The sequence below is a fragment of the Macaca thibetana genome, chromosome 13, assembly GCF_024542745.1.
Source record: "Macaca thibetana thibetana isolate TM-01 chromosome 13, ASM2454274v1, whole genome shotgun sequence".
Taxonomy (NCBI): Eukaryota; Metazoa; Chordata; class Mammalia; order Primates; family Cercopithecidae; genus Macaca; species Macaca thibetana.
Genome location: NC_065590.1, coordinates 54,399,578 through 54,425,873, shown reverse-complemented (window position 1 = coordinate 54,425,873; position 26,296 = coordinate 54,399,578). Strand labels below are relative to the sequence as shown.

At 36.4% G+C, this 26,296-nt stretch overlaps 1 long non-coding RNA gene across 1 annotated transcript in view; it reads right to left on the bottom strand.

Annotated features, from left to right (window-relative positions):
* LOC126933721 (uncharacterized) overlaps positions 1-26,296 on the bottom strand; it is a 44,929-nt gene that overhangs the window by 2,656 nt on the left and 15,977 nt on the right. Inside the window, exons 2-3 of the long non-coding RNA XR_007718718.1 lie at positions 8,727-8,809; positions 8,197-8,291 (exon numbers count right to left, since the gene is read on the bottom strand). This is a non-coding gene — a long non-coding RNA (uncharacterized LOC126933721). The remainder of the gene's footprint in view (positions 1-8,196; positions 8,292-8,726; positions 8,810-26,296) is intronic.

Sequence of the window (26,296 nt, the reverse complement as noted above, 5' to 3'; positions counted from 1 at the left end):
AATGTTCTTTTGGCTTAGGAACCCCACCAGTTTGGTATGGATTTGACGTAGGAAAAAACCACTGTTCTTTCTCATTCCTCCTCTACCAGTCATTGTCAGAGAATTCCATTAATCTCTATAAAACTAGATTCTACCTTTCTCAAGTTGATAAACTCTTTATTTCACAAATATTTAGAGCATTTATGCCGCTTCACAATCATGATTTTATTGGCATTACAGATGACATGAAATTGAATGTGGCTAGGTCAAAGTAGATTCCTGGCATAGTGGGCCTCAGCCCTACAGATTTTATTCCCAGATCTATCACAGAATAGCCTGTAGTCTTGGACAAACTACCTGTATTCTTGGAGTCTATTTCCTTAGTAATATGCAGAGTTACGTGACACTAGGAAAAAAATAGTATATAACATTTTAAAAAGGAATTTAATATTTCCATTAAAGTAAATTAACATCTTAATGTTATACCATTTTTTGGAAATAAGTTCAGCTCTGAATGCATAATATTGCCCATAAAATCCATCCATTGAAAAAAACTAACATATACAACATCCTAATATTTTTGTACTTATAATCACAAAGGAACATCAAAACTTTCTTTTGAAGTGGCAATGCCTACTGCACTACACTTGATATTTGTTCAGCGTGCTTGTAAGAAATCTTGTAAAGTAATGAAGTAAAGGGAAGCTTTTTTAAAAGGTTTAGGAAAATTGTGTTATATCTTAAGTTTTGAGGACTGTAAATCTCAGCTATTTACCAAAATGGATTAAAAAAATCTGACAACAATGAGCAGTGTATAAGCTAAAATATTGAAACAAGGAGATTAAAAACTAGAGGGAAAGAAAAGTCTAAATCAAGACAGAAGAATATTAGTTTCATAACAGAGGTACATTTGGGGCAAAAGAAAGATACATTAATTTAAGATGAGCAGGTAAATAACTTTGCAAAATTCCAGATCTGATTTGGCTTTGAAGTATGGACAGAATATTAATATATAAGAAGAGAGAGCATTCCAAAAGGAGAAACCACCTTCTGGTTGAGGGTGGGAGAAGAAGGACGAACAAAAATGACTTGGTAAATAATTACTATTTTTTTTCTCAAGATGTAGGCCCAATGTACATGAATACCTCTATATTTAACAATGAAGAATCATATGGCTTGGAAGTGGTCATGTGCTCTGGGTGATCGCAGCAGAAAGAAAGAATTGTATTGAGCCCCATTCTTCACATTCTTCCTCTAGCACAGAAGGACAGAGGGACCCCCTCAAGTGCTGCCAGAGTAAACGAGGGAAGATGAAAATTGTTCTGTGACCCATAAAAAGTAGAGTTGAGAGAAAACTAGAGTTTCCTGTGCTTTTGTTTTATTCCTTTCACTTAATTTAACGCCATGAGTTACCAGGAAACCATTTAGTGCTCTTAAACTAAATGGAATATTCAAGCCCTAACACCCTGATAAATAAAGTTCACTGTTTCAGGTAAGTAAACGCATCCTTTTAGGGGCCATTTTATGTCTTGGCCCAGCAAGTTTACTGCTTTGAGATTTGTCCTAGGAACAGGAGTAGGGAGGTGGAGTGGATTGACTAAGATTTTAGCCCCTGGCTTTTAACAAAATCCACAATCCACGAGTAGTTCTCTCCTTGAGGACTCACTAACCTAAATTTCTCTGCTTTCCTGAGTTTGAAGCCACAGATTAATAGTATTGTGATTATTTTCTTCATGGGGTTTAAAGCACCATTAGTTTCATATTAGATGCCTTTAACTAAATGTATCTGCCAATAATTGTTTTAAAGGATAACCAATTGTTTTGACAACTATAGGGCAAGGCTTTCAATAGCTAGAGCAGCATTAAATTAAAGGTTTGTAAAACTACCAGAATTGGGCTTTGAAAGTGCATATAGTGTTCAAGTCTACCCCTGAAATGCTCTCATGCTAAGTGGCTTATTATTTCCACTAGCGTAGATACAGGGATCAGATGGCCTCTTGGTTTATACCCTCATTATAATGGCATCATCTAGCACTACCATGACTAATTTCCCAGGCTTATCTCTCTCTGGTCACTGTAGGAGTTTCTGTGGAAAATGCCATTTCTTTTAGAAAATGTGGCAGTTATGAATATATTCATCTCTAGACTCTCATGCAAATGCTTTCAATGAAATAGATAAAAATCAGCTCTATGGAAAAGATATCTCATGCTTATGACACTTCAGAGGATACCTGTGCTAACATGACCAACAGAGCAATTCCTCTGTTATATGCCCCCTAATGATGCATTCAGTTAGATATTCTGAGCTGCAAGTAACAGATACAATTCAACAGATGGCATCTAGAAAGAATGATCACTCCTGCTCTTTCTATGTTCCCCTCATGTAGGGCAACACTTCCCCTGACTTCTGTAGTCCTATAAAGGGAGTGCTTCCACTTCACTCCTAGCAAGCAAGGGCAGACATGCTGCGGAGTCCAGTTTTTTTCTTTAACTGGGTCAGAATCTTGGCCAATCTAGGGTGGTATATGCTTAGGGTACAGCCAATTTTATCTCCTTTTGTGCAGCTTTTTGCACAGGCTTTGAAGCAAGGAGGCACCCTTAAATCTTCCTCTATTTATTGGAAAAGTAATAATAACAATAACAACAATGGGAGTAGTGAAAACAACAGCTATTATGGGGTTGGGTGTGTCATGGACTGATTGTGTCATCTTCAAATCCATATGTTGAGCACTTAATCCCCCATGTAGTGGTATTTGATAATGGGGTCTTTGAGGGGTAATTAGAGTTAAATTAGGTCATGAAGGCCAGGTCCTTATGATGAGATTACTGAGTGGCTTTACAAGAAGAAGATCTCATTTATGCACTGAGGAAAGGCCATGCGAGGACACAGAGAGAAGACAGCTGTATGCAATCCAGAAGGAGAGCCCTCACCAGGGACAGAATAGGCTGGCACCTTGATCTTGGACTTGCCAGCCTCTAGAACTGTGAGAAATAAATGTCTGTGGTTTAAATCACTTAGTCTATGGTAATTTGTTATAGCAGCCCAAGAAAACTAAGAGAAGAGAAGAGGAATCTGGCATTCTTTTTCCAGTGGAGGAACATCATCTGATACTTGTGGCCTTTCTCCCCAACTATCCCTTAGTCCTCCTCAGAAACAGATAATAGTCTTATCTGATTGGAAAGTTTGAAAAAAGGATCTGAGCAGGTTGACTAAGAGCCATCTGGATTTCCTTTTTCAGAGCCTGCCTATTGACAGAACACACATGTTCTGGTTTCCTCTCTGCTGTATGGTAGGAGACTGTCCCTGGAGGAGATATTTGTTGTGCATAGTTCCAGGTGGAGAATTACGTTAATTCAGGAATAAAATGTTACCCTTTAGTTGCAGCTCTGAAACCACATTTCCAATCAGTGTATTAGTAATAATTAGATCTGTACCTTACCCTTACACTTACTTTATATTGATTCTGAACTCAGCGGGAGAACAGGGGTATTATTTATGAACCCCCTAAATAATCTTTAGATGTACCAGTGATAGCATCTAAGTCTCACATTTATGGGCCATTTACTATATCCTGGATATATACTGAAAATTCAGTATCGTAGCACAAGGGTGCTACAGAGGGACTCTAAAAACAGAAGGCCTGGATTCAAATCTCATATATGTCATACATTCTGTAATTTGAGATAAATTACTTAACCTCTCTGTCCCTCGCTTTACTCACTTGAAAAAATCAGAATTATACTAGCTCCTACCTCACAGAACTATTGTAAAAGTTCAATGGATTACATATTATATGCTTAGAAAAATATCCAGCACATACTACATGCATAAGGGTTATCTAACATTCCTTACTACAACCAATAAAGTACCAAATTTGTCTCAATTTTATAGATGAGCAAACTGAGACTCAAAAAAATTGAATATATTTTTCAGGAAGTTCCCACAGTTAGCAAATTGCAGAGTTGGGATTTAAAGTCATATCTCGCCAACTATGTTTTTTTCCCAGGAGGGATGTTTATCAAGACAGAACTCTATCAAATTAGAATAAAAGGTGGAGTGTACGCTAAGATTCCTTCATCTATCTCGTGTGTCCATAAAAGGAAGGAATATCCACTCTTTCGCATTGCAACAATCTTCCTTGCATACCTTTTAATGAATGTCGTCCTTTCTTACCATCTGTGTATAATCAAATATACATGACCATGTTTTAAGAGTTTCTCAAGGCTATCACTATACTTACATTGAAGCTATCATTCAGATATTTGTAATAAGTTTCCATTCTTAAAGACCCTTATCACTCATCTTTTGTCAATATGAGAAAAATCATAAGGATATTCTTTATGGTTGGAGACTTTTGTGTATGACATTGCTATTTTTAACAAAAATCTGCTAAGTCATTTAAAACAAGTCTTAGTGAACCATTTATTTAATTTTTCCTATAGATTCCAAGTCCCAGTTGGGTCAGATTCCTTGGCAATCAGAACATTTCTCTACCCAGCTTTACTTCTTGATGGAACATTATTTCCAGTTTAGTGGTACACTTCAAGGACAAAAATGGTCCATAATGAAGGGAAATGCCACAGGAATATAGAAAAGAGTCTTACACAGAGGCATGAACTCTCACTATATACTGCCTGTTCCCAGCCCTGATTCACAATGAATGTTCCCAATTTATTCACTATCAACCGATTGAACTGTAGCAGCAAGAAAGAATATTATAAGGCCGGGCGCGGTGGCTCAAGCCTGTAATCCCAGCACTGTGGGAGGCCGAGACGGGCGGATCACGAGGTCAGGAGATCGAGACCATCCTGGCTAACACAGTGAAACCCCGTCTCTACTAAAAAATACAAAAAACTAGCCGGGCGAGGTGGCAGGCACCTGTAGTCCCAGCTCCTCGGAAGGCTGAGGCAGGAGAATGGCATGAACCCGGGAGGCGGAGCTTGCAGTGAACTGAGATCCGGCCACTGCACTCCAGCCTGGGCCACAGAGCAAGATTCCGTCTCAAAAAAAAAAAAAAGGAATATTATGAAAGTCTGGATGATAGCCAGCAGCAAATTCATCATCCAGCAGTCAGGGAAAAAAACCTAGGCTAGCCTGATGAAGAAAATATAGGTCCACTTGAAGAAGACTCTGAAGGACCAGAGGGAACCGGGTATAAACAGTATGGTCAAATCAACTCAAAAAATGGAGATGCCAGCAACCGAGAGTCCCATCTAGTTACTTGAGATATTTCTGAGAAAACCTTGACAAATTATACATTATTTACTCCATTTCTGGTGTGATTTTTGCCAACTCATATACCAATGCATGTAAGAGACTTTATTTTATAAGTAGCCCTCTCCAAAACACAGAGAATGGGGCCGACAATGTTGCTTTCCTAAGGCAGAGCTCAGCAGGAAGCAGCAGCTCTCCTAACTTGATGCCACTGGCTTTTACTCACAGGGAAACTTGAGCCTCTGACTCCGAAGCTGGAAATAGAAGGCTGTCACCAAGAGTAGACAGGTGGATTGCTCAAAGTTATTAAATATGTCTATATATGACAGTAATTATTCCTATTATTTATCCCTACCTGAATGAAAGGACTTCTTAATTAGTGCCTGAGGAAGTAAATGAGGATGTAACTGACAGAAACAGTATGCACAGTTTTGCTATAATGAAGCCAGTCATGTAATGAAGCAAAAGTCAGTTTATCACCCTACTCAAAAGGATACTCCTACACTGCCATTGTACATCCTGTATGAATTTTACCCTTCACCATTATGAAAACTGTGGGACCTCAGCATGCATATGATGCATGAAATTTTCTTGACCTTCCCTAATTTCAGCTTGTGCATTTTTAAATGAAGTTTTATACAAGGATAAGGCTAAAAAACCTCAATGAAGCTGGGCGCAGTGGCTCACGCCTATAATCCCAGCACTTTGGGAGGCTGAGGTGAATGGAACACCTGAGGTCAGGAGTTTGAGACCAGCCTGGCCAACATGGTGAAAGCCCATCTCTACTTAAAATACAAAAATTAGCCAGGCATGTTGGCAGGCCCCTGTAATCCCAGCTACTCAGGAGGCTGAGGCAGGAGAATAGCTTGAACCCAGGAGGCGGAGGTTGCAGTGAACCGAGATCATGCCATTACACTCCAGACTGGGGGACAAAGCAAAACTTCATCAAAAAAAAAAAAAAAAAAAAAAAAAAAAAAAAAAACCCTCAATGAATAAGGAGAAATTGCTATGCTATATGTAAAAGGATTATAATTTTTAATTAAGGAAATAACTTAAACCAAGTCATTCTGGAAAGCTATGAAAGACTCGCCGTGTTTATAAGAAAGTAAGGGTAAATTAATGAAGCCAAAAAAGAAGACAATGGAGAAAGATAAATATTTAAGGAAAAGAGGAACATCGAGGGTTTGTTTTCTTCCAATTCCACGAGGCTTTCCTTTCTCTGAGAGAATTCTCTTCTCTCAACCTTCTTGTTAGAAGGCAGATTATCTTTGGCAGAGTCTCACAAACTCTGCCTCTATCATCTTCAGTTCTCTACGTGCCAAAGAATGTGATGTGAGGCTTCTCTTTTGTTCCTTCTGGATAACGTGGAAAAAAAAAATCATGGTATGTTTGGGGAGATTCTCAATGAAATGTCATTTCTACAGAAAAAAAATTTTTTAAGGAGAACAACTACCTGTTAACATTAGAATTGGCCAACACATATCCCATATGTATTCCTGAATGAGTTTCATTGAGATATATTATAAAGATAAACATAAAAAGCACCCGCTTTTTTTCCAAGATCCACTCCTAAGGCTCAATAGGCATCTGCTCTTGAGTAGACCAGGAAATGTTTATATATTCTTTTCCACTTATTGATTGCATCAACCTTATACATTATCATGTTTTCTCATCTATATCATAATACCGAATACTATTTTTAACTATATTGTTCTATTTATGGTTCTTCTATGCAAATTTATTATGAATTATTTGAAGGGAAATTCATATTATGGTACATTTCTTTTGTGCTTCCAAATATACAGGAGCCCATAATTCTATTAAAACACATGTACTTATTTCATACATTTATATATTAACATACACATGTACATTAATGTTTGGTTTAAAAATCTAGAACTAAAGGATCACACCATATCTTCCTTACAGAAGGTTGGTATTTCTCTCATTTCAAGTGCTGCTAATGTAAATAACAAAATATTTGATGCAATTGACTCTAAACAGATCTAAACAGATCCAAATGCTTTCCTAACATATTAATTTTAGAATTTTAGACCTAGAAGGCACCTTGTAAACTGTTCGAACTAGTTAGCTTAGTTTTCTTTTTTTTTTTTTCATATGAGAAGTCTGAAGATCATAGATATTTAATGGTTTGATCATGGTGGCAGATTATTAGCAGCAGATCCAGAATTAATACCCAATCCTTCTTATTCTTTATCACTAATATGAAGCTCTGTCTTCTTATTCTAATATTCCTCCCATACTACAAAACGTATTATACTTATTTTTTAAAACTAGAGATTTAAAAATATATTTTAAAACAGTTAGCAATAATCCCATCTCTCAGAAACAATCAATATTTTTGATATATAGTTCCAGCATTTATATATTAGAGCTTAATGTTCAAGTGAATATCTCTCTTCTTATTTGCATGGTTTTGATTGTCTTTTCTATGGGAATATTAAATGTAAAAGGAAGATTCTGGCTATTGTAATGTGCTTAAAGTTATTTTTAACAGAAATATATTACATAAGAATATTTAAATAATATTAAGCCATGTAGCTTTTTCTTACACAGAAACCCAAAATATTCCACAGGTTTAAGAAATGCTTTAATCTGAGCAGAAATAGGAAGCTTTGACCTTCACCCATTGTCTCCTGTCACACTGAGCTTCAAAAACATCTTAGAGTAACTCTGAAGCTGTGAGAACTTGGTTTAAAAGCCATTACCACAGGGGGGTCTGTAGCTGATGCATGTTGATGATGCTTTCAGTCTTCGTTCCGACCCTTTTATAAAAGTTCTGCTCTTTCACTACACTCACTTTGCACGGAAACGTGATGCTGAAGCTGAGCTTGACCTATAGCCATGGACAGCTTTCTGTTGCCAAGGTCACTGAGGCAGTTTCTTCTTCAGGGTATGTGGGAGTTACAGAACAGAAAGAAAAAGGATTCTGTAGTAGCAAATTCTTCTTACATCAAAATTGGCAGCTTTCATAATTTTACCTGAAATATGTTGTCGTGACATTTCCAGTAAGACTAATAAAACAACTTGAAACTTTTCATACCCACTTCTTCTTGTACTTGAAAATGATGTAGACCTAAATAATATAAATCATATAACACATTTTTAAATTATATCATTAGTTTATTATATCTTAAAGCAACTGTTTTAATAGGTGGAATTTGCCCTTCTTAGGGATATTTAGAATATTTTTAAAAACCAATAAAAATATATTAAACAATAATTAAAGCTTGCTCTCTTGTTCCAATATCTAATTATTACTTCAACATTTCTTCCATGAATTACTCCTCGTTTACATGAACTACTGCCTGAAAAATACCCTTGAAACTACATGTAATTATAAGGCAAGCAATATTACAAGTCTAGGGCACCAGATTCCTGCATGTTCATGGGTATTAATCAATTTAAAACTAAAGACATTGATGATTAAATATGTAAAAATTAAAACAAATTTTAAACTCTATTAAGAATATGTATGCTACAGATTTAAAAGGTAAATAAAAATATTTACCCATGGGACCGATCAGTCTCTTTAGGTCAGCCACAGAGTTTCTCTATCTCAGGACGAAGGCACATAATTTTATGCTGTAGCATCTAGGTTAGGGAATAAAGAAAAAAGTGTCCTGTAAAGATTTAGTAGTCAACTCATCCTATGTACTGATAGTGTGACTTTTTCCTGGGAAACTAAACATGTTACTGTCTTTATCTCAAACTCACCACCAGACCAGGGAGGAAAGATGCCTCTTAGATGAAGAAACTAGTCCCTGATATGATTCTAGAATAAAAACCATACATTCTAAACCCCAATTAATTCTTCATACTTCTTCACACTGTTACCAAAACACCAAGGGGTTCAGTCTAGGCCCTGCTGCTCACTGCACAGAAATCCAATGGCTGAGACAGTTAGTAAAACAATGAATAGTGCCAAGGAAGAAAGCGTTAACCGCAGCCAGTCTCAAATCCAACTCCCTGGGGGACTGAAACTTGGGGCTCATATAGCAGAGAAGAAATGAAACAATGTGTAAGAAAACAGGAACTAGGGAAGGAAAAGGAAGCAATCATCATGAATGAAGGGTTCAACATCATTGTCGGATATGGTAATCTGGTGAATTTCAGTTCTTTGATACTTTTTTTGAGAAGTCTGAAGGTCATTTCCTGAGGAAGAAACTCAGATAAAACAAATATGTTTCACGTTTTAAGGCCATAAGTGAACATTTCTATGTCTATTCAATAAAACTATCTATGGAACTATTGACTTGGTTTCAACATCAACAAAGCCATCTAAACCGTTTGAATTTTAAAAAATTATTAAAAAGCAGTTGGTTCAAAACAACGAGATACCACTTTTCTAACAGTATTTATTTCATTTTAAACAATGGCTTATTTTTGAAAATTTGGAAATTTCTTTAATGTAAAAAAATAAATTGCTGGTAATCACACCCAGTATAATGACTATCATCAAAATGAGAGATAATAAGAAGTATTGACAAGCCCATGGATAAATCTGAACCCTTATATACTGGAAATGTAAAATGGCATGACTACTGTTGGAATCAGTTCCTTTAAGTGGAAGGCATAAAATTAGCAGAAGAATAAACAATTTCATATATATATACATACTCAAGGGAAATAAAAACATATCTACACAACAAATGTTCATAGCACTAGGATTTATAATAGTAAAAATAAGTGGATAAAACTCATCTATCTATTGCCTAATGTTGTATATTCATACAATGGAATATTAATTCAGGCATAAAGAAATGAAGTACTGGTACATGCTACAACTTTTGAATTTTGAAACATTATGCTAAGCGAAAAAAGTCACAAAAGATCATATATGATATAATTCCATTTACATGAAATGTTCAGAATAGGTAGTTGTGTAGAGACAAAGTAGATTAATAGTCTCTCATCCGTCTTGAATTAATTTTTGTATAAGGAGTAAGGAAAGGATCCAGTTTCAGCTTTCTACTTATGGCTAGCCAATTTTCCCAGCACCATTTATTAAATAGGGAATCCTTTCCCCATTTTTTGTTTCTCTCAGGTTTGTCAAAGATCAGATGGCTGTAGATGTGTGGTATTATTTCTGAGGACTCTGCTCTGTTCCATTGGTCTATATCTCTGTTTTGGTACCAGTACCATGCTGTTTTGGTTACTGTAGCCTTGTAGTATAGTTTGAAGTCAGGTAGCGTGATGCCTCCAGCTTTGTTCTTTTGACTTAGGATTGTCTTGGAGATGCGGGCTCTTTTTTGGTTCCATATGAACTTTAAAGTAGTTTTTTCCAATTCTGTGAAGAAACTCATTGGTAGCTTGATGGGGATGGCATTGAATCTATAAATAACCTTGGGCAGTATGGCCATTTTCACGATATTGATTCTTCCTATCCATGAGCATGGTATGTTCTTCCATTTGTTTGTGTCCTCTTTGATTTCACTGAGCAGTGGTTTGTAGTTCTCCTTGAAGAGGTCCTTTACATCCCTTGTAAGTTGGATTCCTAGGTATTTGATTCTCTTTGAAGCAAAATGTTAGACCTAATACCATAAAAATCCTAGAGGAAAACCTAGGTAGTACCATTCAGGACATAGGCATAGGCAAAGACTTCATGTCTAAAACACCAAAAGCAACGGCAGCAAAAGCCAAAATTGACAAATGGGTTCTCATTAAACTAAAGAGCTTCTGCACAGCAAAAGACACTACCATCAGAGTGAACAGGCAACCTACAGAATGGGAGAAAATTTTTGCAAACTACTCATCTGACACAGGGCTAATATCCAGAACCTACAAAGAACTCAAACAAATTTACAAGAAAAAAACAAACAACCCCATCAAAAAGTGGGCAAAGGATATGAACAGACATTTCTCAAAAGAAGACATTCATACAGCCAACAGACACATGAAAAAATGCTCATCATCACTGGCCATCAGAGAAATGCAAATCAAAACCACAATGAGATACCATCTCACACCAGTTAGAATGGCGATTATTAAAAAGTCAGGAAACAACAGGTGCTGGAGAGGATGTGGAGAAATAGGAACACTTTTACACTGTTGGTGGGATTGTAAACTAGTTCAACCATTGTGGAAAACAGTATGGCGATTCCTCAAGGATCTAGAACTAGATGTACCATATGACCCAGCCATTCCATTACTGGGTATATACCCAAAGGATTATAAATCATGCTGCTATAAAGACACATGCACATGTATGTTTATTGCGGCACTATTCACAATAGCAAAGACTTGGAATCAACCCAAATGTCCATCAGTGACAGACTGGATTAAGAAAATGTGGCACATATACACCATGGAATACTATGCAGCCATAAAAAAGGATGAGTTTGTGTCCTTTGTAGGGACATGGATGCAGCTGGAAACCATCGTTCTTAGCAAACTATCACAAGAACAGAAACCCAAACACCGCATGTTCTCACTCATAGGTGGGAACTGAACAATGAGATCACTTGGACTCTGGAAGGGGAACATCACACACTGGGGCCTATCATGGGGAGGGGGGAGGGGGGAGTGATTGCATTGGGAGTTATACCTGATGTAAATGACGAGTTGATGGGTGCTGACGAGTTGATGGGTGCAGCACACCAACATGGCACAAGTATACATATGTAACAAACCTGCAAGTTATGCACATGTACCCTAGAACTTAAAGTATAATAATAATAATAATAAAAAATAAATAAAAAATAAAATAAAATAAAATAAAATCACAGTCACCAAGAGGCAGAGCCAGGATTAGAACCCTGGTCTTCTGACTCACGGGTCCTATATAAAAAAAAAAAATAAAAAAATAAAAAAATAAAAAAACAAAGTAGATTAATAGTCTCCTAGTCGTGGAAGGGTTGAGGGGAAATGGGAAGTGACTAGTAATGGGTGAGGTTTATTTTGAGGGTGATAAACATGTCCTACAATGGATTGTGGTGACTGCGTAATTTTGTAAATGTACAAAAACAAAACAAAACGCTGAATTTTATATTTAGAATGGGTGAATTCTATGGTATATAACTTATATCTCAAAAAAGCTCTTTTGAAAAAAGTAGTTGATGTTAGCAAAGCAAATGCCCATTTCTTCCACATATTTTAACTTACTGGGCAAACAACAAACTCAGGATTAACTACATCAGTGAAATCAAACTATAAACTGAAAAGTTACATTTTCTTGAAATGGTCTACAGTTAATACCAAATCACCTGGAATTAAAAGTCAAAATAATTTTACCAACCACTCAAATTGATCTAGAAAGTAAGTTGTTTATCATGATGAGGACAGAATGGAGAAGAAAACTAAAAGATTGCATGGGTAGTCCCACATATTCCAGAAACTGGATCTCTGTTACTTAGGGAATGAACATGGCTGTTTTGAGAAGATTTTAATCTGGATTTTTGCTTCTAGCATAACATCAGAATCTGACATTTTTTATGTGCTATACGATGATTTGCAGATTTTTTCCCCCCAAAGTTCTTTAAAGGGAAACCAATAGGAAGGAGTACAGAGTTACTTTTTAGATGCCTGGTTGATTTGTTTCATCATAACCTTTAGGCCATCTCCAAGGATACACACTTGCTATACAAAGTCCAAGTGATCTTTATGATCAAAAAGCCAAGTTTCCATCCAGGATTGACACAGTTATACCTAATTGCCAATTCACTTTAGAAAACTGGAATATTATAATTCATTAGGATTTCTTCAAAAAGAATTATTACCAAAGTCCTTTCAGAAAATATTTGATCATGGGTTAAAAATACATGAAAACAACAAATATTTTGCAGGTTGTGTCTGAATACTTTAAATGCACAAGTGTCTTGTTTCAGCCTCATTTTGAAAGTTAGCTACCGGTAAAAACAAACGTAATAGGTCAGGTGCGGTGGCTCACGCCTGTAATGCCAGCACTTTGGGAGGCTGAGGCAGGCGGATCATTTGAGGTCAGGAGTTCGAGACCAGGCTGGTCAACATGGTGAAATCCCATCTCTACTAAAAATTCAAAAAAAATTACCCAGGCATCGTGGTGGGCACTTGTAATCCCAGCTACTCAGGAGGTTGAGGCAAGAAAATCTCTTGAACCTGGGAGATGGAGGCTGCGGTGAGCCGAGATGGCACCACTGCACTCTCAGAATGGGTGACAGAGTAAGACTCTGTCTCCAAATAAAAATAGAATATATATACGTAATTTTCCTGTTGTATTGAATAAAATAAATCAATGGGCTTTTTGACAGAAAGTAAGTTTTATATTTAAAAACACACTAAGAGATCTAAAAGTAAAAACCACGGGATTTGAATACCAATTTTTACCTATCTGATTTTGGACAAAGTACTTAATCTTTATCCCACTCCTCAATTGAGAAAATAGGATTAATAGTATTACCTTACACACATCTGCAAAACAATGCCAAACGAATCTAAACAATCAACATTACGCCCTTTCTAAAGGTCACTGAAATGAGTCAAGCCTCCACTCCAATTATGCTAACAGTATTTGAAAACAACAGTTTCTTTTCTCTTCATACCAACAGCATAGGTATGATAGTTCTTCTAGAGTAATAAAGATGCTCTTAATCATATGATACTAATATGAAAATATAAGGCTTGCAACATTCATATAAATATTGATCAAAAGTTAGATGGAATCCACTGGCAGTTCAAAAAGATTTAAACCCGGCTTAATCTTTTGAGTATCACTTCAAATGGCAACTGAGTTATAATAGGGAGACCTGTGGTCAGAGAGAATGAACCTTAATGAAAATTAATTTCAAAGTCAAGATTGGTATTAAATAGATCCACTCAAAACAATGAATGAGACCTCATACTTGTATTCACTTCTGTTAATAAGTATCAACATTCTCATTATAGAGAGAAGGTTTTAGAAAATATTGCTGATGGTCGACATGTAAAAATCAAAGAAAAAATTCCAAAGTATAAATTATTACCCCTTCCATACAATTTTCAAGTACATTTTTACTGAGGAAGATGTCAAGTGATACTTGGTAAATATGAAAACCTCTTCTCACAACGTCATCATTAAAATGACATTCCAGATCAGACTGTAGAGTTATAGTTTCTAAATAAGAAGTAGCTAGATTAAAAAATGGATATGTATCACTTGATCTAAATGTGGATAAAAACCTCTCTAAGCAATAAAACAAACAGAAAAATTATTTTAAACAACAGAAAAAAGTTACTACACTAACTTCTTTTACCTTATACATTTTTAAAACTCTATCAAATAATAGTCAAATACGAATGTGCAGAAAATTAGTTTAAATCTATGTCATAAAATGAATTGAAAATTTAATTCAACTGAAAAATTGAATAGAAAATTTATTGAGGTTTTAAAGGTCAATTAAAGTTATAGAAAAACATATAAAGAAGAAAATCAAAGAATATACAAATGGCCAATACACTTATAAAACATTTAAGCTAATTGATCATGTTAAAGTCTTAAAGTTTACTCTGCAATTAGCGAAGAGATATTTTACATAAAAATGCATAGAATTAAAAATGGGAGAAGAGAAAAATTACCCATGAACCAGGTGCAATGCTAATTTTTAATAGTTCTATAGAGATATGACTCATATTTCATACAATTCACTTATTTAAAGTGTATAACATTTTAAATGGTTAAATGGTTTTTAAAATATTCAGAGATATGTGCAGCCACCACCACGGCCAGTTTTAGAACATTTTAATCTCTTCTAAAAGAAATCCCATACTCTTTAACTACCACCCTCAGATTTTCCCATCCCCACCCTCCAGCCTTAATCAACCACTAATCTATGTTCTATCTCTATAGATTGTCCCTCTTATGGACTTTCATATGAATGGAATCATGTAGTTTGTGGTCTTTTGTGACTGGCTTCTTTCAGTTAGCAAAATGTTTTCAAGGTTCATCATGTTGTTGTATCTATCAGTACATCATTCTTTTTATGGCTGAATAATATTCTGTTCTATGAATATATACCATATTTTGTTATCCATTCATCTATTGGTAAATGTTTTTAAATTTCTTTATTTCTAATTTTTAATTTTTGTGGGTACATAGTAAGTATATGTGTTTATTGGATACATGAGATATTTTGATGCAGGCATACAATGCATAATAATCACATCAGAATACATGGGGTATCCATCATCTCAAGCCTTTATCCTTTCTTTGTATTACAAACAATACAACTATACTCTTTTAGTTGTTTTAAAATGTACAATAAATTATAGTTGACCACAGTCACCCTCTTGGGCTGTCAAACATTAGATCTTATTCATTCTCTTTAACTATAGTTTCGTATCTATTAACCATTCTCATTCCCTCCCACCATTACCCTTTCCAGCCTCTGTTAACCATCATTCTACTTTCTATCTCTATGAACAATTGTTTTAATTTTTTGTTCCCACAGAAGAGTAAGAACATACAAAGTCTGTCTTTCTGTACCTGGCTTTTTTCACTTAACATAATAACCTTCAGCTCCATTCATGTTGTTGCAAATTACAGGATCTCATCATTTTTTATGGCTGAATAGTGCTCCATTGTGTATACTACATTTTCTTTATCCATTTGTCTGTTGATGAATACTTAGGTTCCTTCCAAATCTGGGCCATTCTGAATAGTGCTTTAATTAACATCAGCATGCAGATATCTCTTTGATACACTGATTTCCTTTCTTTTTAGTATGTATCTGGCAGTGGGATTGCTGTATCATATTGCTGTTCTATTTTTAGTTTCTTGAGGAATCTCCAAACTGTTCTCCATAGTGGTTGTACTACTTTGCATTCCCACCAACATTGTATGAGGGTTCCCTTTTCTCCACATCCTCTCCAGCGTATATAAGCCATTTTAACTGGGGTGAGATGATATCTCATTATAGTTTTGATTTGCATTTCTCTGATGATCAATTATGCTGATCATGTTAAAATCTTAAAGTTTACTCTGCAATTAGCAAAGAGATATTTTACATAAAAATGCATAATTAAAAATGTGAGAGGAGAAAAATTACCCATGGACCAGGTGCTTGCTATTTGTATGGGTTCTTTAGAGAAATGTCTATTCAGTTCTTTCACCCATTTTTAATCAAAGTATTTGTTTTTTTTCCTATAAAGTTGTTTGAGTTCATTATATATTCTGGTTACCAATCGCTTGTCAGATGGATACCTTGCGTGAATTTTCTCCCATTCTGTGTGCTGGCTCTTAACTTTGTTGGTTGTATCCTTTGTTATGCAGAAGCTTTTTAAGTTGCTGTGATTCCATTTGTCCATTTTTGCTTAGGCTGCCTATGCTTGTAGGATATTACCTAAGAAACATTTGCCCTGAACAATGTCCTCAAGCGTTTCCCCAATATTTTCTTTCAGTAATTCTGTAGATTAAGGCCTTAAATTTTAATCCATTTTTATTTTATTTTTGTATATGGAAGAGAGAGGGGTCTAGTTTTTATTCTTCTGCATATAGATACCCAGTTTTCTCAGCACCATTTATTGAAGAGGTTGTCTTTTCCCCAGTGTATGTTCTGTTGCTAAATGTTTTTCATGTATTATCTCTCTTAATTCTATTCAGAATCCCATGATATTCCCCCATTTTAGTTGAAAAATTGGAAGTAACTTGGTATATTAAAATGAATTAGTTGCTGGAGTCGCTGAGATTTAAATATGTACTGCCTGCCTATCTTTAGAACCTATATGCTGTAACACTAGGTTCCACCTCCTTAAACATGTTTATCATAAGTTGACCAATAATTCCAATTCCAGGAATTTTTAAGAAGAAAATAAATACTTACAGAAATATTGGTATACAATTATTATATACAAGATCATTTATAGAAGTGAAAATTTGAGCATAATTTTATCATATAATGACTGTGGACTTGTTAAATTAAGGCATGTCAATACCATGAAATATCATGCAGTTATAAAAATAATTTTCCCAAAAGTAATAATATAGAAAATTGAAGAGATCATAGTTCTAAATGTAAAAAAAATTGTGCAATACTATATATATAATTAAGTAAAGCAGATTCAATAGTTCACATGTTCATCATTTATAAAATAGGTATAATAATATTGACTTCATGGGGATGTTGAGATTAAATATGTTTATATATGCAATGTGCTACAGTAGTTTATGTACACTTTATATAACTGTTGGGCACACATGCACAGGAACAAACACCAAAAGACACACAGATACACACAAAAATTCAGAGCAGAACGATTGTGGGTGATCTTCATACTCTTTCATATTTTTCTATATTTTCCACATATTCAAGAAAAATCAAACTATGTATAAAGAAATGTTTTTTGGGAGGCCAAGGCAGGCGGATCACGAGGTCAGGAGATCAAGGCCATCCTGGCTAACACGGTGAAACCCCGTCTCTAGTAAAATTACAAAACAATTAGCCAGGCATGGTGGAGGGCACCTGTAGTCCCAGCTTCTTGGGAGGCTGAGGCAGGAGAATGGCATGAACCTGGGAGGCGGCGGAGCTTGCAGTGAGCGGAGATCGGGCCACTGCAGTCCAGCCTGGGCAACAGAGCGAGACTCCATCTCAAAAAAAAAGAGAAATGTTTTAATATAAAGTAGTGACACAACAAAACAAAGAGAAACATTTTATTCAACCTTTGTTCCATGGGATTTGGGCATTTTAGCTAAAGTAATCACTACAGGTTTATCATGGAACATGAGGATAGAGAGAGAAAAATCATTCCAAAACTCTCTCTAACCTACATCCCTAAGTGTGAAAAAGTGATTTCTTTTTATAGACCTGGGTCTGCTTTGAAAAGTAGATAATCAAAATGATCCCAGTTAGAAACAGATGCTTAGCAATCTTGAAATGAGTGGTAGGATATGTGGCAGAATTCTTTGTCACCATCAGATGTTGCTTATTAACCCCCCACCTAGCTAAGCATGCCGTTAGACTACAGAAGAGTCTGCAAAACTACGGTCTTCCCAGGGAACAAGTTGTTGACATGTCAGTTGCAGAAGATAGTTTTCCAAAATCACTCATACGGTCTTCTTTTTAATAGCCCATACTTAATTAACACTCTTTGTCCTTCCATTTTATACAATATAAGACAGTTGTCATGAACTGATTTAACTTGCTGTAGCATTTCACTAGAAACTAAAAGCTTTTATATCACTTTTGCATCATGCAGATACACAAAAAGAAAAAAGGAGTCTCCTCAGAGTAATTGATTTTCACATAACCACCTGCCTATCAAGTGACATGCCATCATTAGCATAGGAGGCACTTCCATGGTTCCAACTTAGAATGACACATTCCACTTCTTTTTCTTTTCTTTTTTTTTAAAGACGGAGTTTCACTCCTGTTGCTCAGGCTGGAGTGCAATGGCATGATCTCGGCTCACTGCAACCTCTGCTTCCAAAGTTAAGTGATTCTCCTGCCTCAGCCTCCTAAGTAGCTGGGATTACAGGCACCCGCCACCATGCCCAGCTAATCTTTGTATTTTTAGTAGAGATGGAGTTTCACCACGTTGGCCAGTCTGGTCTTGAACTGCTGACCTCAGGTGTTCTGCCCGCCTCGGCCTCCCAAAGTACTGGGATTACAGGTGTGAACCACCACACCTGGCCCCACTTCTTTTTCTAAATAAATGTTTTGCAGTACATTATTCTCTGATTATAAAATCGATACAGGCATACACTTTCTTATCTCAAATCCCAAAAAGGGATCAATCGACCTTTGAAAATAAAGATTTTGCCACAACTTATTGTGAAAAAAGCTGACCTGAACTGAGTTACCACAAAGCTGTATTAACATCACTTATTATGTATATTAAAACATTTTGCTGCAAATATCAATACACTTGTTTACAGAAGGTTGTCTCAGACCCCACTGAAGGTGTAACCTAACATAAAATGTACATATCAGAAAATCATCCTAAAATTTAACCATTTCTCAATTCTAAAACGTATTTGGTTAGATTGGTTTTGAAAAGGGGAATGTAGACCTGTATATTCTCATCACGAAAACATTATACAAAACATTATACAAAAAAGTATAAGAATTAAAATGAAGATAAGTGTTATGCCACTACTCAGAGCTGACAAATGTGAACATTTTGATGAACTGGTTGTTCCTACAGTTACATATGCCTAAAGGATGAATAAACATGCACTCTTTTGTCATTTATTTTTACTGCATTTAATGCTGTATCATGAACTTCTTCCACTGTAAATATAGATTATGTCATCAAAATAAAATACTGTGTATGTGTACTATAACATACGTAAACAAATATCTGTTTTTTAAAGATATTTAGGTTGTTCTAAAGTCACCACTATAAAAAACACTGTGATAAATATCCTTATACATACACACCATTATTTCAGTAGGATTCATTCTAGGCCCAGGTTGGTAAGTAGGATAGCATGACTATATTAAATTTTGACACTTACTTTTCAAATTACCTTGCAAAAGGATAGCACCAACTGACATCTCCATATACAGTATAAACAGTGCTCATTTTCTCACACCGTCATCAGCATTGGGTATTAAAAAATCTTTTAAATTAAGTATTTTGCACCAGCCAAGTACAAGTCAAAAAAATAAAAAATAAAAAAAAAATCTTTCTTTTATTATATAATAACCTGGACAGCTTAAATATATCAGACAATGGAGTAACTTAAGGAAAGAAATCTAAGGAGAGGACAACGTAGCTTGTCTCCTATTTACAATTTTTGAAAAACAAAGTTTGTTTTAATTGATTATTAAGTGACACATTATTTTCTATTGGATTTTTAAAATGAGGGAGGCACTGGTGAATATCTGTGGGACTAAATTCCTTCAACATCCAAATCTAAAAATGAATTAATATATGAGAAGTTACATCAGATACACTAAAAACTACCTCCAATTTGTACAACAAAATTAATTCATTTTTTAAGAAATGCAAAGACAAACCTCTCAGGAAAAGTATGTATATTTGTGCACTGGGGATGATTAGCTGTGGTAGATTGAGAAATTCACTGAAGATGGCTGTTTCTTAATTTACTTACTATTTGATCTTGATAAAAAAGACACGGACTTTTTCTGTGTCTCACAGTTTTTACAGGTGAAAGGAGAACAATTTTTTAACCAATATTTCAAGATACAGTGAGAATAACTTAGCTTAACTTTTTCTGTATCTCAGTAAATTTATAGGTGAAATGAGAATAATTTAACCAATATCACAGGGTACGATGAGGTTTAAATGAGTTATCATATATGACAACAATCAGTATAGTCCTAAAAAATAACAGTGCATAACTATTAGTTTAATTGTAATAAAAGTGGGTTCTCATAATTTCATTCATTCATTCAACAAATGTTTCATGTGTATATTTATTGCTGTTTTAGTATTAATCTCATTTGACTCTACTCAGCAAAAACATTGTGGGAAATACAGATTCTGTTCAAATTGCAGTTCTGCTCCTTAATAACCTGTCCACTCTTTAAGTTCCTCACCTCCAAAATGGTAATTTTCATTCCTGTTTCAAACAGCAGTTGTAAGAATTAAATGAAGTAACGCATCTAAAGAACTGGGTTTGATGCACATAATCAGTGCCTAATCATCTTGGTGGTGGTGGTGGTGGGTAGTCGAAGTTCCCATCCCACTGCCTCCCACAGAGCTGGAGCCATTCAACATCAATTTGCTTCCTTCTTACATTGTCTCATTGGTTCATAGTGAAAGATTATACCACATACCTGGCAAGCCATTACAGGAATAGAGGACCCACCAGAAAACCTAAATGACAGGGTGAGAATTAATCAACTAGAAAGTTTCCAACCAAAAAAAAAATTAAAAATACGTATTTTTCTGAGAACAACCCATTCTTTATTAACATAGATGATGAACATACAGGAAAATAATAAAATATAAATAGACTATGAGAGAATGTGCCATGATTACTAGAAAACCCCAAATAAAAATTTCATTGAAAATAATAATTATTTTTAAAATAGTTACTCCTCTCACCACCGCAAAAGAAAAAAAATTAAACCTACACTTTCAGTATAGTACTTTGCTCTTTAAGGGAAATATGAGTCATAATTAAGTAATTATAATTTTTGAAAGGCATAATCTATTCTAAGTTCAAATCCATTAATTTCAAAATAACAATTTTTTTAGTTTTATGTATCTTATTCATAATGACAACATATTTGACAACCATTATTTTATACTCTAAAACCACAGTCATTGATATTTAAAAAGCCATGACTGCATCATCAAATAAAGCACATATTTGCTCAATTACCTGGTAAGCTTGAGTGCACAATGACATTCAATCTAAATCATTACAGCAAAAGAACAGTAAAATGATTCCAGACTTCAAATGTCTTTAAAGTTTGGATTAGCTGTCTTCATGGAAGAAAACAAAGCCCCAATTTATTTATGGAAATACTGCCTTTGTAAAGGTCAAGGGTGAATCCCCAGGGAATCAGTTGCTCAGCTAGCCCCATAAATTGTTTTTACCCTTTTAACTTTCTCATTCTGAGCCACAATGGGACTGGGTCATAGGACAAAAAGGCACTAAGGAGGACCGTCTCTATAGTTTCAATAGAAGAAGAGAGACAGATGACTTGGCAGGGCAGCTGTAACATTATGAGCATTAGCCAAACAACTTTGTAGACTGTTTTTAGGAGAGGAAGAGGTACAGTTCTCTGGAAATAAAAACCTCAGATTTGCCTGAGTATATGTGGTCTCAACCTGCTTTCTCCTGACATTCTGGCATTTGTATTTGTTCATGCAGCAGTAATATGATTGTCAGTTATGTGAAAAATGCATTCTGAATAATTGCTGGGTGTGAAAAACAGTTTCAGTATTTAAGACTCTTAAGGTGGAAGTATTCAATTCTTTCATCTAAGAGACTGATAAGCTAAGGGAGGAGACCACCCCTCATATTGTCTTATGCCCAATTTCTGCCTCCAAAGAAAGAAGAAGTAAAAACTAAAAGGTAAAAATGGAATCTACAAGCAGCCCAGCACCGTGCCCTGGGCCTGGTAGTTAAAAATCAACATATAGGTAACAAACCTGCATGTTGTGCACATGTACCCTAGAACTTAAAGTATAAAAATAAAAAATAAAAAAATCAACTCCTGACCTAACTGCTTGTGTTATCTATAGATTTCAGACATTGTATGGAAAAGCATCGTGAAAATCCCTGTCCTGTTCTGTTCCATTCTGATTACTGGTGCATGCAGCCCCCAGTCATGCACCCCCTGCTTGCTCAATTGATCATGACCCTCTCACGCAGACCCCCTTAGAGTTGTAAGCCCTTAAAAGGGACAGGAATTGCTTACTCACTCGGGGAGCTCGGTTTTTGGAGACGGGAGTCCGCCGATGCTCTCAGCTGAATAAAACCCTTTCCTTCTACAACTCAGTGTCTGAGGGGTTCTTGTCTGTACCTAGTCTTGCTACAAAGGAAGTTTCTACTATGTACTTATCATCTTCAATAAAATGGATGGTGGCTAAATAATACATTTACTTTATGAACTTGACTTCTACATCAAAACTTTGTCCCAATTTTTGTTAAAGAATTTTGAAGCATGTTGTAAATTTAATAATTCAGGAAGCATTTGAGTGATTATTAATAATAATCTTGATAAATCATAAATGGAGTTTAGACATAGAAATGCTACATAATAATAAAAAGTTTTTCCCCTAATGTGAATTTAGGGAGATTCAGCCGTATCTTCTTTCACTTGAGATCATAGACTTATTCATAGCATCTAAACTACTGGAAATTCAGATTAAGTTTAAGAGAGTTTACTCTACTTCCCCTCATACTGTTCCCTTGATACAACTATAGATAGAAATCAGGACAAGGAAATGGGCTGAAATGTCAGATGCTTTAGAGTCTGTTGACTGTGCACACGGAATCAGCGTGGGTGAGAGCCGGTAATTTCCATAGGAGGAAAGGCAGGCAGAGGTCAAGGACTGAGTTAAAAGATCTTAACACCACCCAGTTGGTGAGGATAGTTTAGCACCCTGAGAGCGGGGGGGGGGTGGGGGGTGGGGGGGGGGTGGAGGTGGGGGTGGGGGAGATAAAATTTAATCTTCAAGGACAAAACACACTCTGTTAAGTAGAAAAGGCATCCTCTCTTTGTTGTGCAGTAGAAATGAATAATCTTTACTCTCCTAGTGTTTTCTGAAAAACCTAAAAATTTACATTTTCTTTGGGCTTTGCAGCTTATTCTCATTCTTAGGAGTCCTAACATACTATTTGGGGAAAGGATTAATCTTACTTTTTACGTTAGATTGATTATCTAAGAGATTTTCTCCTCATTCCACGGGCAGAAGTGTATTTCAGAGCCAGAACCCTGTTTTACCTAGACAAACCTGCCATAAAATAGCAGACCTTTCTATAATACAATAAGGGACTAAATATCAGGAGAAAATTGATAAGAAATTGCATTCCAGTATAAGTCACTAACCACATCCCTTCTTTCAAGATTCTACCTCTTATGAGCTATCAAAATCAAAAGTAACTGTCTCAAACACCTGTTACTAACATAAGAGGAACTTCATTACTTCCAGTTAAAAATATACTTACAAAAAAGAAACAATATAGTAAACAGTAAAGATAGGTACTGGTTTATAGTTGTTGAAAGATTCTCCCCGGGGCCTGAAAGCTTGAAGGAATGAGTAACTCCTCCCACCTCAGGCCCAGTCCCAAGGTGCAAGGCTACTTGCGCCAGCAGTGTGCCTCAGCAAGATAGCAGAAGCAGGAAGAGAGCCGGCCGGAAGACACGTTCCCCTGAAGATTGAGAAAGAGGCCATCCGGGTACTAGGTAGCAGTCCTGTCAGACTGGGACACTTCCTGTTTACAGGAGAGTATAAAAGCCCTGCCCTGTCCTCATTTGGGCCTAATGCCATTTTAGGCCTCAGCCTGCCTGTACCCAGGCGCTCATTAAAACAGCATGTTGCTACACACCACCTCATGTTGTCTGTTGGCACGCTCTTGGGGTTTGAACCAATACAAGAACCTTTTACTTGTGTCATGAGATGGCCAGCTTTCCTACTTACATTCCCCCTTTCTACCATTCCAGGCAGTGAAGGTCTGACTTCTGTACCTTGGAATAGAGCCAAAAAGGTGTTGAATTCATGAGGCAACATACACATCTAAAAACCTGACCTTAGCAATTGATTTGCTTGTATCAGTGTTATAATTTTTGTAGAATGAAAGAATACCCCCCCCCACCTTCAACTCCTTGGGTCAAATGTTTGCTCTTCATTCCAAGCACCTAATAACTGTTTTGCCTGCTGGTAGCAAGTAACGGAGTGGTAAACTCAGTTACTTGTTAGATCACAGGCAAAAGTGACTACTGCAACTATTAGCAACATCAGCTGATGTTAGGGGCCAATCAAGGTAGGCAGGCAGTTAGAACAACCAGAAAGAGAACAGTCTCAGAAGAGCAAAAACTCGATTTTAGTGAGACATACACACTGAGAATCACACACTGAGAATCAGGGCCATTTATCTGCTGTTGGCTGTATCTTCCTGATCACTCAAAATGAACAAATGAGAAACTCTTGTTTTTGTGTGGCTTTATTGTAAGCTAATTGTATGAAAGAGACCATAAGATAATGACTGTCAAATTTGAATGATTATTAGAATTTAAGGATTACCAAAGTTTTATATGATATGATTCTTTGATAATTTTCTCATAATTTTTTTTCTGGATGAATATAACAATGCATAGAAAGTGTTATATCTCACTAGCAGCAATCACTTTGCTTCTGGTTCTCTTTTCACTCATTTCACTGACCACGTATCACAGTCCCCTATTGAGAACACAGATACAGACAGGAGGCAGGGAAATACTAGGTAAAAAAGGGCAGGGTCCCTGGCGAGGGCTCCACACTCAAGGCTGGACCCAAAGCCCTAAGTGAGAACATGCATTCCTGTTTCCCTACCTAAATGTTGCTTTTATCAAAACCACCCTGGCTTGCCCCACCCCACACTGTACCCATAAAAACCCCGGGCTCCACTGGCAGAGAAGTGGCAAAGCAGGAGAGTGGTGCAGCAGAGAAGGACAGAAGAGAAGAGGCATCTAAACGTCAAGAGGAGAAGCAGCAGCAGGACATTGGAGATTACAGTGGGAGAGGGGTTTGGTGGGGGATGGTCAGAGAGGGATTCAGCCATGAATAGCAGAATTCTAGGGAAAGATCACTTTCCTACTCCTTCCCCTTTCCTGCTTCCCATCCCACTGAGAGCCATTTCCACTGCTCAGTAAAATCCTCCACATTCACCACCCTCCAATCTGTTCATGCGACCTCATTCCTCCTGGATGCTAGACAAGCACCCAAGTGTGGGTGCAAGAGGCTGCCACACTGAACCCCCACTGAGCTGTTTAACACTGAAGCCATCCACGGGTGGCAAAGCTAAAGGACTGCACTGTAATACACACTCCCTGGGGCTCTGGGGGTCGTGGGCAACCTCTAGAGACTTCCACGGAGCTGTGCAGAGTTCTACTCCTGCTGGCATCCAGAAGCACTCGCCCCGGCCTCTGCAGCCACTTATCTGCATGCTCCCCCTCAAACAAGGGGTTTGAGAGCTGCGGACTGAGTAAGTGAACCACCCCTTCACGAAGTCAAGTTAACTATCCCATCTCAACACTAAATACTTCCTTTGCCAAAATGTAGTTCAGATGTTCCTAGCCTGGGAAGCTACCATTGTAGTGTCAAGATCCTTTTTTGCACACAATCCTTACCTTTCTTCTTGTAATTTCTCATTAACCAGTTTATCTGATATTTCTAACTCATTATTCCTCAATTCGTTTGCTTAGGATATATTAATATAATAGATGCCTACTTACTTAGGTTGTCTCATGAAATTTGCCTGAGCTTTCTGATATACTCCACTTACCTTTGCTTCTACTTTCAAAGAAATTCAAGATTTATTTTACTGATGTAAGAATAAAAAAAGAGGTTTATCAAACAGCTTCTTCCCATTATCTAGTTCTATTAGCTTTCCAGGTATTTTCCACAGGAATAAAATTGAGAATGTAGATTTTAAGTAGACCTAGGTGGGAGAACATTAGCTTAGATATTGCTGATATATCTCAACCAAACCCCAGAAATTGCAGA